Source organism: Zonotrichia leucophrys, chromosome 4, assembly GCF_028769735.1.
Source record: "Zonotrichia leucophrys gambelii isolate GWCS_2022_RI chromosome 4, RI_Zleu_2.0, whole genome shotgun sequence".
Classification (NCBI taxonomy): domain Eukaryota; kingdom Metazoa; phylum Chordata; class Aves; order Passeriformes; family Passerellidae; genus Zonotrichia; species Zonotrichia leucophrys.
In genome coordinates, this window is record NC_088173.1 from 34,665,630 (window position 1) to 34,682,224 (window position 16,595).

General features: G+C 40.1%; 1 protein-coding gene across 12 annotated transcripts in view; it reads right to left on the reverse strand.

Annotated features, from left to right (window-relative positions):
• The window catches only part of CCSER1 (coiled-coil serine rich protein 1), a 633,522-nt gene extending 617,404 nt beyond the window's left edge, over positions 1–16,118 (reverse strand). For 10 of the 12 annotated variants that reach the window (XR_010439885.1, XM_064711079.1, XM_064711082.1 and 7 more), the window contains exon 1: positions 15,883–16,118. The gene's annotated coding sequence lies outside the window, so the exon portion shown is untranslated. Of the gene's footprint in view, positions 1–1,608; positions 1,732–4,140; positions 4,168–15,882 lie in introns of those variants that run through there. The other 2 variants (XM_064711078.1, XM_064711080.1) reach the window with 2 other exon arrangements.
• Positions 16,119–16,595: the final 477 nt, after the last annotated feature.

Consider the following 16,595-nt stretch of genomic DNA (forward strand, 5'->3'; position numbering starts at 1 on the left):
CAGAGCAGGGATGGGTTTGCTTCATCAGCCACTGCCCTGGCTGGTGTGATCACAAGGCTCAAGGAGAGAAGGCATGGAGCCACCAGGCCTCACAACGTGCAACAAAACTGAGACACAAAGACATGATAAGATGCCTCCATTTCCACATTCATGTCTATTATGCCTAGATTCATACTTAGTATTTATGAAAGCAAGGGCATTTTCTTTATTCAGACATCTCATTTAAAAGTCTCTTTCCAAGTCTCCATCAAAGACAAATGCATGTTTTGATTTTGATTTAAGTGCAAGGTCTGCTGCTAGGGGCTGGAAATCTAGTCTGCTTAATGAATTTATTAGACTTTGTCTTACATCCTAAAGGATATTTATTACTCTATGGCACACTCTATTATTACACAGTATTATTTTTATGAACATCACAAGCACCCATGATGTATAGCTCCACCGTAGTCAGTATGAAAAAAAAAATCAGCACACTTCCCCAAATATAGAAATGCTGAGTGTTGCCTCATGCTCTAAATATTTGAACAGGCTCGTATTTTGGCTCAGGTCCCTAAAGCACATATCCCTTCCTAGGAAACATGCATCTGGAAAAGAGAATCTATGTTAACAGGACAAGTGTGGTGTTCAGCAAGAGGCAGCAGCTCTCTACTGCACTTCTCTTGTGGAGGTTTCTATTCAGTTGGTGATAGGTTTAAACGACCTGAAGGATGACACCAGAAAGGTCTGTTAACATCACCCTGGGTAACCTCTTAATTTTTGATTTTTATAGTCACATAAATGTGTTAATTGCCATTAAACAGACACATTTTCAGTAGTGGGATTTCAAAAGCTTTAGCAAATGCAGAAGCATAGAGGATGTGGGTAGAAAGGTACCAGAAATTGCTGGAGTTCAGTAGTGCCCAAACATGACCAGATAGGTACCCTTCACAGGCAAATAATTAAGAAAAATGGTTTAAAACACAAAATTTATTTCACTAATATATAGTGACAATAATTCACACATTACAACATTTTCTTTCATATCCCTATTTACTCTTCCCTGAGTATACTTTTCTATTTATCATTACTATCTTCCAACCATATACAGACAATAAACAGGATCCCTCTGAGATACATGCAGAGAATAGTTATGAAATAAACACAGATATTTCTTACTAGCTCTATTTAGTGTTCAGATTACTTTAACACATCAGTATCTAGACCATAGACGTCTTAGTGCCACTGGAGCTGACATTAAATAAAAATGGAAAACGAAAGCCTGGGTGTTGCAGCAAGAAAAGCATGGCAGTATTTTAAATATGTGTTCATTAAGACACACACAGAAGTGCAGTGTGTTTTTCCCTCCCAAGGGCAACAGTAAGTTATGCCTCAGCAAGCAGCATGGATTTATGTCCCTAAATGCTTCTCTCTTCAATAAACATTTGTATACCTGCCATGAAACCTGAGGAATCATATGCCCTTTAGTTAATTCCAAGATACTGAATTAATCTTTGGGGGGGAAAAAATAGATAATTCTATTCATTAATGGATTATTTTTAAAAAAATCACTATAGAAGGACAATTTTTTTTCTATAATGTAATGTAAAAATAGGACATTTTTACACAAACCTGTGGTTTCTGTGCTTTGACCAGATCCTATGTTTGAAGTAATATATGGAGGATTCTTTCAGGCAGAAATTGTATACTGGGTCTGTGGTTTAGCCCAGCAGGATTCTGGTCTTCGTTGCAAATCTGGGGGGAATAAATAAGTCAGAGATTCTGGAGACCATATAGGAGCTAGGGACTTAAATCCTTTTAAAATACCAGAAATTGGATACTAACTCCCACAGACTTCCACAAATATTCCATCTGAAATGAACATTATTTTCAAGACTACATTTGCTTTTAAGTCTGTATTTCCTCTTGCAAAAGTTGGACCGATCAAAAGACCAAATTATGCCCACAGATTTTATTTAGAAATTATGATCATTATCTGATTATATTAAACCACAACACCTGAATCCTTGTAGAAGATACATTGACTTAGTCCAAGAGAAAGCTTGCCAGGGAAGCTGATAAGCAAACATGCAAGTATTTAGTTAATACATACAAGAACACTAACTTGTATATGCTGAACTTGATGGCAAAGATCCTAGAAATTTTAGTAGGAGCAGCACTGGACTCATATCATTAGGTGCACTATCTATCACCACACTATTAAGCACATTCCCTATATATCAGGTGAATACATTTTGAAAATCCCAAGAATTTCTCCATGCCTCTTCAAAAATAAAATGGAATTTAGGCCTTAGCTAATAGGATCAGAGCAGGGCTTGGAGCTGTATATTTTAAAGCATCTGTAGCATTAATAGCCAGAACATAAAATCCAGATGGGAGGACGAATACATTCTAATAGCTTTTATAAAAAGCTAATTACACATATTTGGAGCCTGATCCAAAAACTGTTAAAAACATGTCAAGAAAAAAAAAAAGCAGTTGTTTGCAGAAAGCACCTAGTTACTGAACTGCCACTCCTTAAAATTGCTCCCACAGTAGTAAATGTGGCAATAAAGATGAAGTATTAAAATTTGTTCTTCTGTAATGATGGCCTTTTAATTTTAAGAAAGGCATAAAAGATACAAAAATGTCTTTTACAAATCCACATATTCTAAATCCACAAACACATAAAGCCCATCTCTGTGATTAGAGGCAGAATTTTATCCTATTCCAACGTTCCGCAGCAAGCTTTTCCACCAAGACACGCTTTGAGAAGCACTAAACAGCACAAATTATTTACTATTTGCAAATGGAGAAGTGCATCTTTTAAAATTACTTAAACTTGCCTTCGAAACGCATGCAGAAATTTCTGAATTATCACTGATAGGATAAGCTGTGTTCAAACAAAACTCACTGTCAGGCTCAACGATCAACACCGCTCTGCTTTAGCTCTTGAATGGTGTGAAAAAAGAGGGTGGGAGAAGAAAGGCAGCAGAAGTGCTAATGCAATTGTTTGATGTGTGTCTGTGAGAGGCAGCGAGGAGGAAGAGGCAGGCGTTCTGCTAGGCAGGCTGCTGCCAACGGGAATCACAGGCTTTGTACTCCTCCCTCACCTCCTTCAGTGGAAAATAATTACTGCTGCTTTTAAAAAAATCACACTCTTGATTTTTATTGGTCTGATGTTGCCATTTCTTGCATCTCCACAGAACTGGCCATTTTCCACTGAGTCATTTTCCTACCAATTTCTGTAGGCTGCAGCCAGTGAAGAGCTGTGAGGGCGTCTGCCCCTGCACCGTTCCACATGGCAACGTGCCAGGCACAGTGACTGACTGCACTTCAAAACATTTTCTGCTTAATTAGTGTGAAAAAGCCCAGCAACCCAATTATCTAAAAGGACCTCACAGGTTCTCTTCACAGCAAGGGAAATAATGCCACTGGATGTGCTCTTGTGTGGAAATACCTAGGTTGTTTCAGCAGAAGAGCAATCAGGTATTTAACAGTGTATCCCTAGAGCAGCCAGTTTGGCTCTAGAGTCTTGAATTCCATAACTAGCCTGCTAAGAGGATGCTGCCTTAGAGTTTCAGCTCTTAAATCCTGGGTTCAACCATTTTCTCCCAGCCTGCTGCCTGCACCTTCCCTGTGCAGAAAACAGGTGACAAAATCTGAAGCAGGTAGATCCACAACACAGCACTATTAACAGAAATGTCAGGTTTTTCAGCATCTTCCTTGGCTCTAACACTCTCTATCTACCAAAATCAATTGGAAAATTACCTTTGAGTTCCATGTTGGGTTTGCTGCAGTCTAATTTTGACGTGGACTTGATCCAGACTCACTTATTTCAGTTCCTCTCATATTAATTTAGCCAAGCATGTGAGTTGGGCTGAGGGCTGAAGCTATTCTTGCAGCAGACTTCTTTTTATTCTAATGAAATGCCTGAAAATACTGATTTTACTTTTTATAGAAACTAGTCAATTGACTTACAATTTAAGTGCATGCTTTTTAATGCATACTGAAATATTTTACTCCTGCAAATCAGAGTGGGGAAAAAAATCCAAACCAAACATTTTCCTTTACAGTAGAAAATCCATTACATCAGTAGAATTTTATGGTTGCACGTGTGTACAAGTTTAGAGTTTGACATAGAATTATTTGGCTCAATCTTACCATATTGTGGAGATATGCTGTCATCTACTGCAGCAAACATTTCTGGAAGCTCAGATTCTAGTATTTACCTAGCAGGTAACAAAACGATTGTGTTCACCACTGGTTGCAAAACACCCTTGTGCCCATAATTGCAGTATTTATAGAGGGAAGTCTCCTCATACTGTAGAGTCAGACTTTCTTTCTTGAGAAAAAAAACCAAACCAAAACAAAATAAAAACTGGCAGAAAGCCTCCTGGACTTCATGGTGGTCATGACATGGTGAGGTTTGCCAGGCAAAGGGAGGATACCTTTTAGCTTCATTCAAGGATTGCTCCTATCCCTCACTACTGGGCTGGGTGCTACCATGGTTTGTAAACATGGCTTTGACATTGATATGTAGTTTACAGCATATACAGGGACACTGCCCAAAGAGCTAGAAAGCTTTTGAAGGTGTAGCAAATACCAAAACATCTACTGGTGCAGTGAAGTCAGAGAAAAACATTCAGATCCCCTCAATCTAGCTGTCTGATTCAGGTAAGCACACAGTATGCAAAGCTATTTTCTTTTCTTCCCTGTGTGCACTTCACAAATAACTCCACATTAATTGACCCAGTCTTTTGCATCTGCAGGGAATTGCAGTAACCTATGGAGCCAACATCCAGTTGTCTCTTTCTCAAGGTAAACTCCTCCAGACAAAGAAACCAAAGGAGACCTGAGCTCTCCAGTGTCTATTAACCTGTTTGTCAGGACAGCCCCTTGAGGAGCAGAACAGACAGATTCATGTTTTTGTGGAACAGGCAGGACAGGAACGTGAACTTAGGTCTCTCACATGCTGCTGCTTTAATCCCAATCCCTGGAAACAAGGCAATGCTGTTCCATGTTCCTCCACCCAGTTCCCCCCAGGCAGGAATTATTTGGGTCAGAAGTGATCTCAGAAAGACACCAGGTACAAATCCCTCTCAAAGCAGGGCCATTCAAAAATGTATCTAAGTAATGCCACATTTTGGAATAAACCCTCAGGAAAGGGTCACACTTTGGACCCCAAAGGAAGAGGAGTGTGGCACAGAAACTCCAGTTCTTTCTTTTAATAGCCACTTTCTGGCTGTCACAAGCAGCATGGGTTTTCATGGTTTGAGAAGATCCCTTTCTCTTTCTTAACCTTTTTCCAAAGGAGCCTGCTTGCCCAAATGAGGCCTGAATGCTGAATACACAGTGAGTGTTCAGACACAGGTAGAAATCCTGAGATGGTGGTGCTGGGCACCCTGGCTACTCTGCAAGCCCTGCTGCACTCTGGAGCATCCTTACCACGACAGACATTTGTCTGTGGATCCTCTAAGATGTCAAATCAGCCCCAGAAAAAATCATAAGGCAGAGGAGAGAGCAATGGTTTTAGTATGAGAGCTCTAACATTGCTTTTACCTCTGGCAAAGTACTGCAAATAGTATAGGCATCCTACTCAGTTTTTCACAAGGGATTTAGAGAAGCACACTGCTTGCTCATCACCCATGTCAGCTATTGGGAAAAAAAACACAAAAAACCCCCTCAAATCTAAACTGATCTTCACAATGGAAAGCACAGACAAACTTCAGCTAAGAGCTACAGGCCCAAACAAAATCCCATTAGCATGAGAATTATTACTTGAATAAAGAAAAGGCGGGAAAGAATATGAGTAAAGTTGATTATAGAAGAAAAAAAGTACAGGTACAATAAAGGAAAGTATGACTCAGTGCCAGTCACCCTAACATATGACAGAGCTTGTGATGTGGTAAAGAGTTGTGGGGGACAGGCTGTGAACTAACCAGCCTCTTCACAAGCTGGCAAAAATTCTTAGGAAAGTAAGGAAAATGAACAAATAAAAGTATTTGAACTTTAGGATGGTAGTACACAGATAATTAACTACAACAGGTTAGGACCAAGCAACAGGAAGTTTCTAACTTGGACAAACCTTTTTTTTCTAGTCATACATCCCAAACACCACCAAAAGGGGCAGTGACCAAGAAAGGGAGTGATTCACCCCTCAGTTATAACTGCAGGTAGACACAGCTGAAGCTCAAAGCTGAATCAAGCCATGCATTATGGCATAACATTAAACCAGTCAGTTGATCATCTTGTTTCACAACTATTTCACATGGATGCCTGAAAATCTGATATTACTTAATCCATAAAACCTCAAAAAACAACAAATATTCAAGAGAATTTGATGTCTTTGATCACTACAAACTAATTGGTAGAGAAAGTTAAAGTTAGATATTGCTAGATAAAAGAAAGGCTGTTTTCCAAAAGGCATAGTGGGGAACGTTGACATCTTGGTGGATCTGGGGTTATGGCAATGGTCAGAGTCCATCCATGCCCTGCTTCCAGAGAGCCACAGGAATCTGTATCAAATCTTGTGCCAGAAATAAACAGGCTTTGATCTCCTCGGTGAGCAGCCCGTGTGAACCAGGGCAGAACCAGACATTCAGGTTTGTCCAGCTGCTGGGGAAGCGAACACCATCCCTTTGGCTGGAGCGCCTCCCATCCCCGTGGGAGAGGCCAGGCTGACAGCAGAGGGGGGAAAAGAGAGGAGAGGGGGGTCCTGCTCAGCCCGAGGGGCTGGGGGGCTGCTTTGCCCTGGTGGGCTCTCAGGGCTTGCCTTGTCCTCTAAGCACCCCTCTGACACAGGGTGTCTGAGCACAGTTCCTCACTGTCCCCTTCTCCCTCCACCCTGAGCCACAGGCTGAAGGCAGCACCTGAGGCAAGCCCTCAACATGAAATTTCACGGTGGTCCTCTGCAGTATTTCAGGTGTGTTTGCATCCAAACAAAATGCAAAAATCCAACATCTGTGGGTAGGAGCTGTTAAGCAACACTCTCATACCAGTCAGCCAGCAAGTTACTAACACCCAAATAATTTCTTATCAACAGGGAGAAGAGGTGTGCGTGCAACATGAAGCTCAGCATTCTGTTCACACAATGACAGCAGTGTTTTGGCAAACATTTTACATTATTTTTCAGTTGTTCCCTGGCCCCCTTGCAGCTGAAGGATAAAGTACTGAAGGCGGATGGCTGAGGAACGCTCCTGCCTCACCTGATGGGCTCTCCATGAGCTCTCAAGCCATAGGGAAGCGACCCGAGACTCAGACAAGCGAAGGACAGGACAAGGAGGCCCTTCAGAAAACCCTGGGAACAGGCCAGAGAAAAAGCTCTCACTTTTGTGGGTTTTTTTGTTACCAAACCTCAAGCAGTTCAAGCTTACATTTCAAATGAGGTAAAACCTGTACATGCCCTTATATCTTTTCATTCCTTGTTAAATGATGTACAGCGCGCAAATCCCATTTATGAAAAAAAGTTCTGACCATGTCTTTCTGAGGAGAAAAGAATTTCTAACAAATGCTATATCAGCTCATCAAACTACTGCAAACCATGTTTATAGGTAACACCTAATAATAGCATTGCTTGGCTGAGAGATTTCCCTCTTTCTGCTAAGCACAATATAGAGAAAAGTGAAATTATGTCTCATGATACACACAAAAAGTAACCTAGGATAAGAAAGCATATATATGTAGTTATTCTTTGTTGCTGTGCATTCAGTCAAGTCTATCAGACTTGACAAGGCCAATTTTGCACCTTCCTATTGTTTTGTCCTATACGACTGGGATGTCATTCCACTGGGAAAAAATAATTACCATCGATAAAGACATGGTTTCTATGACATTTGCAGAGATATTGCTGAAAAATACCTTTAGCACGGATCACTTCACCTCACCAAGTGGGATAACTGGCTGAGCTCAATGTGCCTAATATGAAAATGCAATATCTACATTTCCCATAGTTTAAAGGAAGACATACCCCCTGCCAGGCAATATATACATGCACACACTCTGCTCTCTCTGCCTCAGGTTCACACTGCAAGGTAACCAATGGCTGTTCACAGATGCTTAAATTTATTCATGGGGAAAAAAAAAAAAGGAAAAACAATGCTAAGATCAGGATCGACATGTCTGCAATATCAGCATAATTCTTTGGTTCAGAAAAATGACCTTGAAAGTCCAGTAACAGTGAAAGCCCAGTGGTAGCTCCATATCCATAAAGATATGGAGCACTCATGGTTAAAACAATCTGCAGCATATGGTAAATGTCTCAAGGCTAAATAGGCCTCAGAGGCAGAGGGGAAAGGAAGCCCAGTCACATTCCCTGACCTACTCATTTTCCATCTCTGCACATAATGTGTTCCCAAACAAAAGGCACAGTTTTGTAGTGATCTCGATTTTTCTTAATTTCATGAGAAAAATCATTACACATTAGGCTGTGAAGCACATGGTTAGGTAGTTTGTCAGTGGTTATCTGATAACGTGTGACAATTTACACTGATTGTCTTCAGAGCTGAACGCTTGCAATGTCATCAAAATCAGTCAGGGAGGTTTTATTTGACATGCAAATTAAGAAGCATGAGGAAATTAAGAAGAAAGACACCACAGATTTTTTTTTTTTTTTGAAGAATGCTCAGGATGGTGTTTCATCTTGTCCTTTTTTTAAATCATCAGCATGATTACATTATACATGGGCTTCCTCAGTCAATACAAGAATAACTTAAACAACTGAGATTATTCTTCAATACTGTGCCAGTTGGATTGACTCAGCTGGTGCTCAGAAGGAGCAAGAGAGATGACATTGTTCCTTCAGTTTTCCCTGACTTTTGAGGTTCTCAGAGACAAACCTGCCCTTGGCTTCTACCCAGGAGGTGATGGTTGATTCAGAGTCTGCACAATTTCTACCCTTACCAACTCCCTTTCAGCCCAGCCCACTGAAACATCCTTTATACCTGCCTGGAACCAGGAGGAATAACTGCAGAAAAAACAAAGCCCTGGTATCTCTTCCCATTCCTGAGCAAAGTAGGAGCTGCTTTGGATTCTGACTTACAAACACAGAAGCTGTGCTAAATGCCTTGGATTTAATTTCCATTTTCTTTGCCAATTTTCTTCTGCTTTAGTGTTGGCCTCCACACTTCAGACAATTGCTTCATTAGCAAAGTTCAAGTACCAGCCATATTTTCCTTAGAACTTAACACCACTCCTTTCCCTGTGACCTTTATTGTTCAGCTAACTTCAAATAATCTTAAATAGTGGCTGCTTCTATCTACTGTTTTGTCCACATTTAAAAAAAACCTCATAGATACCAGCTCATGATGAGCAAGGCTGTACCTTGTGCCAGGACTTCCTTTTCAATTTGCATGTCTGTTACATAGTAAAATGTTGCACACTCATTCGTTTTTTAAAAAAGGAGGGGGGTGTTTCCATAATTCCCCTCAAGTCACTTTGCTGAAAGCTCAAGCCTTAATTTTTTCCAGTTCACTATTCATCCATATATATTTATTGCCAATATCTGAGGTGTTTAGAAAATTAATGTAAAGTTACTAATAATTAAAATTAATTGTGGAACCTAATCACAGTGTAATAGAATAAACAACAGTAGTAATAGCTGCATTAAAATACACTGTCAATAGCTGTGAGCACTTAAGGGCTCATAAACAGACTCAGATATTTCTTGTAGCTGTGTATGGATTTACCACATAAGCCAATCACAGGACATGTGAATTCATGGTAATCTATTTTTAAGGTACAGCACTTAATGCCACTAGATAATTAAACAGCACAAAGGGCAATAAAGACAGTGCTCACCTGGGCACTGAAGGGAAAGAAAAAGATCATAACTATCAGTACTGTTTCAGAGCCATATCAGATTAATTCAGAAGGGAGATTTAAATTGTTATGCCTTATTCATGATTTAGATATAAAACATACAAAACAAATGAACGCTTATCCTTGGGATTCATTCTACTCAATATTCTGCTTTTCATAAAGCCCACAGTTTGTCTTTGTTCACAAACTATCCATTATAAACCAGATGACACTTGACAGAGCATTTTTGTATTTCAGCTTTTTAGCAAAGCAGAGCAGCAATTGCCAATAGAGAAGGCACATGAATGAGACCAAGTGTATCCACAGAAACTGCAGTCAACTGCTTCTATTGTTATTTCAAGCACATCAGAAGATGGGCCTGTATCTCACTTAACCCATTTACACTCCATTTTATACTTATAAAAATGAGCTGATGTTTGCAGATGGCTGCAGGGTGATTTGTGGTTACAAGCAGAAAAAGGGGTCCAGAGGTCTCGACTGGCAGTGGTTTTCATGGACTGGGGGTACTCATACCTCTGTTTATAGGTGGGCAAAGATACTGCCTCATGTTTAAAAATACTTCTGTGACAGGTAATTTTGCATTGATTGAATAAAAGTAGCAGTTAAAAGTACAAATTCCTCTGGTTTTACTCTTTTTGAGTAGGAAATAGCATACAAGAAAATCAGCCAAGTTTTAGATCACCATGTTAGTAACTCAGTCCCACACGCTCATGGGTTGGAAATGACCCACCATCCAGACTGAACAAGTGGAATAATGGTACAAAACCATTTGGACAGTGGTACCAGGAACTGGAAGATAAAAAAATGGAGTCTAATTTGTTTTTTCCTCAGCTCATTTTTGTTTATTGAAAATTGCTGAGCAGTTTCTTTTTTATCTATCCAAAAAAGACATAAGAGGTCTGAAAGTCCCTGTGCCCACTAACAATAGATAATTCTGGATGTGCTTACTCCACCTCCACTATGAGACCACTGCAAGGCAGTTTGGTAGGGAAAACCAAAGTGAACAACTGTACTGTCATATGCAAAGAGCTGGATAAATACTGACCCACAAGAGCAAGCGCAGGGTGAGCCATCCTGAGCTACCTGACTCTGCCCTTAGCCAAAAGCAGCCTGAGAACATCACAGTGAGCCTAGAAAAACCTCACATTTTGAGCTGAAGCCTCCTCTTCAGCAATATCAGTCATTCACAGACTTCTCAGAGCAAGCCGACTCCCAGCACTCTCCAAGGAAGTTTAAAAAATAAATAAATTAAAACTGCATCTTTATCACATCAGACTTCCCCAGGGCTCTCCCAGAGACCAAGCCTGGAGACTGTACAACAGCTCTGCCTCAAGCAGGACCCCTGGCATAGCCAGAGGCCGTCCCTCAGATCTGCAGCAGCACGAAGCACGTTGAAAGAGCTGCAGACAGACACTGGCAGACAGACTGTCAGCACAAGGGCTGGGAGGCTGCATCTTCTGGTCCAGCCTCCTCCCATGCAAGTGCACAGCATTTCTTGCTTCTTCCTGTCATCACTATACCTACACACAGGTAATTCTGATAACACCCATTAGCAATGTTTACAGAAGCATAAGTTTCTGTTTGCTTTACAGTAATCATGTTTGTATTAGAGACCAAAGCTGGGAGGATTTGTTTTGGATGGTGCTTTATGAGATGTGTGGGACAGCGAACTGGGTCTGGCAGAAGTGCTTGGGTCCTGTGGCAAGCTGCTTCATCAGTGGGAGCCTGTGTTGTGCTTGAGATAATTCTCTGCTGCAGGGTACCCTATCAAAAGGGAGGAAGTGCTCCAGGCACCTGCTACATCCCTTCTGCCAAAGTACACTCAGCTTCTTCCCAAGTCTGTTCCAGCCTATCACACAGGAGTAGGCACTCTTCTCCAGCTCTCACTGAATATGCATTTACGTGGCTTGGATTTATTTCACCTGATACATTCAGAAATTAATCTACCAGTCAATAAGAACCATGTCAGCTCTAACTATAGATGCTATCAGCTAAACATGAGATAAACCAAAAATTTCCTTAATACAGTTCATTCAGTAGCAGATGGTATTCAGTACAGAAAAGAGGCACAAAAATAATCACCCTGAGCCTGGCTGCATTGCTGGATAGAAACACGCAGAGAAATTGTGCATTTTGTCTGCACAAAAGAAAACTAAATCATTTTCACATCCTGTAGCTCAAGATCTACTCCCCAAGCCCTCCCTCTCCACAAAGCTGTCACAGCACTGGCACAGACTGAAGGACTTGGGGAATTTCAACACTGAATCCCCTCTGCCTGCTCTCAGAGAGGTCAACAGCACATGAAACAGCACAGTGACAATGTGACACACGGCGGTGCTGACACAACACAAAGGAGCTTTTGCATCTCATTCCACAGGGATAAACACCAAGTACCTTTCAAATGCCCATCACCCCATCTTAGCCATCACATACTCAGTGATGAACAGGATTTCATAACAATGAAAAAAAAGAAAATAAAACTGCCCAGATAGGGCCCAGGAATAGAAAAATATTTCAACTGGGCAACACAGTTATATCATCCTTTCTGAACTGCAAAACCTAATTGAGAGATTGTTACAAAGCCTTTAGTTCCCAAGCTCAGGAAAGCCTCCTGCGTTAGCCAAAGCCATCTCACCTGATACTTGTTCTGTTGAATATACAGACAATTGGGTTTTTAGGAGCTTTTACTGACCACAGGAGATGACTACACCTTTCTGCCAACTATTTTCATTAGAACAGGAAACAGCATTTAATCCTGCTCAAAGAGTGCAATCTGGTGATTACCTTCACTGATCAAAGAGCAAAATGATACCACTGATAGATCTAAATTCACTACCTAAGAGGTGTTATTTTAAATGCCTTGTATGAGCTCTATTAGTTTACTAGACTAGATTAAAATCTAATCTAGGAATGTCTAAATTAAAATTAGCTTTTGCTTGAACAGTAAAATATATATCCAGACCTAAAGATGTCAAGTGAAGGAAAATCCATTTTTTTTTTCCTCCAGGCATTTTTGTTCTAATGACTAATTGCTCTTAAAAGTAAATACAAAAATTCCTAATTAGCTTTCTTGATTACTCAGACTACTTCGACCTTTATGCTATTCATTTTTCATGCTGTATTTAATAAGTAATAGGCAGGGGGCCAGGGAGGGAAAGCAATCTATGTTTTCTGCAGGAGAAAGGAGATGGAAATCAGAAAACCCCAGAAAAACACAGATCCATAACCTAATGGAAAAATTTCACAATGTAAAAACCTAGATAGCTCCAGTGAGCTCATTAATTGTACCAATTAAGTCCACTTGATAACAAGATCTTATTTTTAATGCTTAAATCTTTCTATGTTGACTTATCAAGTCAAAGGACAAAATATCTAAGCAGAGTCTAAAGAAAAGCTTTAACCTATTCCACTGACAGCTTCACAGATTGCAGAGAGGGTCTCCCAAGAATCACTTACATTGACTCCAGGTCAAAATTTTACATTAAGGTTGGCAAAAGACTCTTGCTCTTACTATACAGAATATACAAAATACATTCACAGCCATAATTCAAGTCCAGCATTTTCTAACATTTTATTTCCTCTTTCCCTGTGGCTACAGAGAAGAATATCTTCTCACATATTAGCCTAACAGATGACTAGCACAGACAGATATTTGATAATCAATTTTATGAACTGTTTGTCACCTGAAACAAAGAGTTTGGTTTTTAGAGCCAGCATCATCTAAATGCCCAGTCACCTGGCAGGAAAATTTCAAATTTCATGTTTGCTGCTTAGCTCCTGCCTAAATTCCCTTCCAGCCTCCAGAAGGGCAACTTGGCAGCAGTGGCAAACTTATATTCCCTGTGCTCTGAGGGAGCTGACAGGGTTTTGACAGGGTTTTTGTCAGCAAGTTTGCTGACATCAGTACCCCTTGCATTCCTGTGGCAAGCCTTCAATTATCAGGAACACTGAAGTAATCAGTGCCTTGGTACCTCTCTCATGATATATTGGTTTGGTGGGTGTTGGGGTTTTTTGTTTGTTTTTGTTTTCTTTGTTTGTTTGTTTTGTGTTTTGTTGTTGTTGTTTTGGTTGTTTTTTTTTTGTTTTTTGTTTTTTTTTGTTTCTAACTGTGGATCCTCAGGCTTCAAATGAAGACAATAAAACAACGGGTCTTTTTTTTTTAATTCTATCTTTTCTTTCCAATGAAGTTATCATCTCATGAAAGTTACCTTAAAATAGAGGCACCAAATAATTACACCAACAGGTACATATTTAATTGTCAATCATTAATCTGTTGGGCTGAAGAAAAAATTCTGTGGAAAGCAGACTGTAGCACAACAGGTAGAAGTGGGTAACATTGTACACACTAAGTTGGTAAGAATTTTTAGTTGAGGTGGTATTTTCTACAGCAGCTCATAAGCTACAATTTAAACCACTAGGAAAAGAAAAATTCCAGCTTCCCTGCCTAGTAGAGTTTATTGCAACCTTTCCTTTGAGCAACAACAACACAGAAATACAGTAATTCTGAAATCTGAGGGCTCCTTGGCAGAAAATGGGAAGACATGCACTGTGACACTTCATTTGCTGACTTCTTGGACCTCATCTGCCCTTGGAAAGAAAAAAGGTGGCACCTTCCAGTACACACCAACACAGAGAAACCAGGGCCTGTTTCCATGTATTCTTTAAGCTCTGTTTTTGCTTTGGCAGTAAGTTATATTCCACCGTATCTCTGCAGAAATAATCCCCATAAGGCATAATAGAAAATAGTGACCCCTTCATTACTAGAAATGCAATCTGCTAAATAAGAGTTTATACCATTAGATAGATATATCTCAACAGAAAACACCCATTTTTACCCTAGGTGTGATCTGCATACTTCACTCACTTTGAGGAACAGGAAGTTTCATTACCCAAAACAATCTATCTTTAAAACAAAGTTTAATAGGTGCGTTGCACATCTGAAATGGAGAAGAGCAAGGAGGAAGTTTTACAAGCATCCTCTCCTTGTCAGTTTTCTGCACAAGCATGTTCAGAAAGCCAGGCACATCCTTCATTTTAGACTTCATCACCCACTGCATACACCCTGGGGAAGGAGAGCAAACGAAGCATGGAAGGGAAAAGAAATCCATCAAAGCCCTGAATGCTGGGAGAGCTCTTCTGCTGGAAGGAGTGACAAGTTAGGTAAGGAGGCCCTGGGGCAAAGACCCTTGCTGGAATGTTGTGTCTATTGATGCATACAAATAAATATGAGAATCGACACATATATACATTCTACATAGCAAACATATTTTATACATGCACACAATTGAATCAAAGAATAGCCAGCCTCTCATTCCTTTGTGTATTAGCATATGGGAACAGTTAAAACACCTGCGATACAAAACACAAGAATTCCCCACTACTCTGTCTTGGGAATATTTGTTTGTGGCTGCATAGATGCGAAGTGTGCATCAACAAGTGGCTGCATAGACACAAAGCACTTCTTATTCTAGATCCAGACTTTGAAATCTACTACAGCTATATTAATCTATATTAATAGTATTAACTTCATGGGAAAGGTTTCTAATTGCTTCTGCAGAGAAAGGAGCTTAGACATCTCTTAATGCACAGCTGTTCTCTAAGCTGACTTTCCAATACCTAGATTTATCTCTTGTAATTCAAAAGCAGTTTGCAGAGCTAGGATGTTAAGGGACAACACTTCTCACTGGCTCTTTTCTAGTTTGCCTTTGTGTTCTTGTTTCAGGCCTCCTAGATAAGAGTGCATTTTAATTTTGTGTTTTCCTAATTAGATGCTATGAAAACTGGAATGTTATGGATCAAGTTGAGAATACAGCATGAAGTTTCACATCTCACCAGTCTACAAATTAACAACTAGTCAGAAAATAAGCATAAGCCTGCTTGGCAACTGTACAAACACTCCAAAATGAAAACAATTCTATACAGATAAATAAATGCAAAATTGTCTTTCAGAAAGGCTGGCTGTTTGCTGTAGCCATTTTACTGCAGTTACAACCCAGGCCAGGCAAAAGAGGCAAACTCAGCGTCTCTCCCTTGTTCCCTCACTGCTCAGCTAAAGAAGCTATCTTCTCTCCATCACTCTAGACTTACCTTTGCTGCTTCAGCCTCTGACAGAAACACTTTGAGAGCAGGGAGACAAAGCACTTGGCTGCTTAGACCTGTAATTTCTGGATGCTGAGAGCAGTCATAGGGAGCCTCTTCCCAGTTGTCTCACATCTCCTCCTCAGACCTTGCTTGCAGAAAGCACAAAGATATACAAGCAGAAGCACCTGCTCTCACCACCCAACTCACAGAAAGCACCTTTCCTGCCCAGGATATGAGGCAATGAAGAAATGGAAGATCTCTTTCAGCTGGCATACATTGTTTATTAAAAACTCATGATGTAGCCATGTGCTGCTGGTAAAGAGTAATGAAAACATTAGAGCCCTTAAATAAACAGTACTAAAACTCAATTTCCATAACAACAGAAGACAAATTTAAAAAATAATCTCATTATAACTTGAAATCAAACTGATCTCCTGACTTTTTCCAGGCATCTCAAGCTGAAAAAGGTGACATATTTCTTCCAAGACTGATTATGATGTTTCATTACACCTGAGATTTGTTACAGGACTTAACAAGCACAGGACAATAAATGCCAGAGCTATTCTACTTAGCCAGACCTTTTCTTCACAGATTAAATAAAAAATATAGTACAAAATAGCACCTGCAGACAAAGAGAAGGAAGAAAATAACAAGCCTTTTCTTGCCCTCCTTTGGTCAGGCCATAGCAGCTCTCAAATGGTAAAATAGAAACCCTTCTA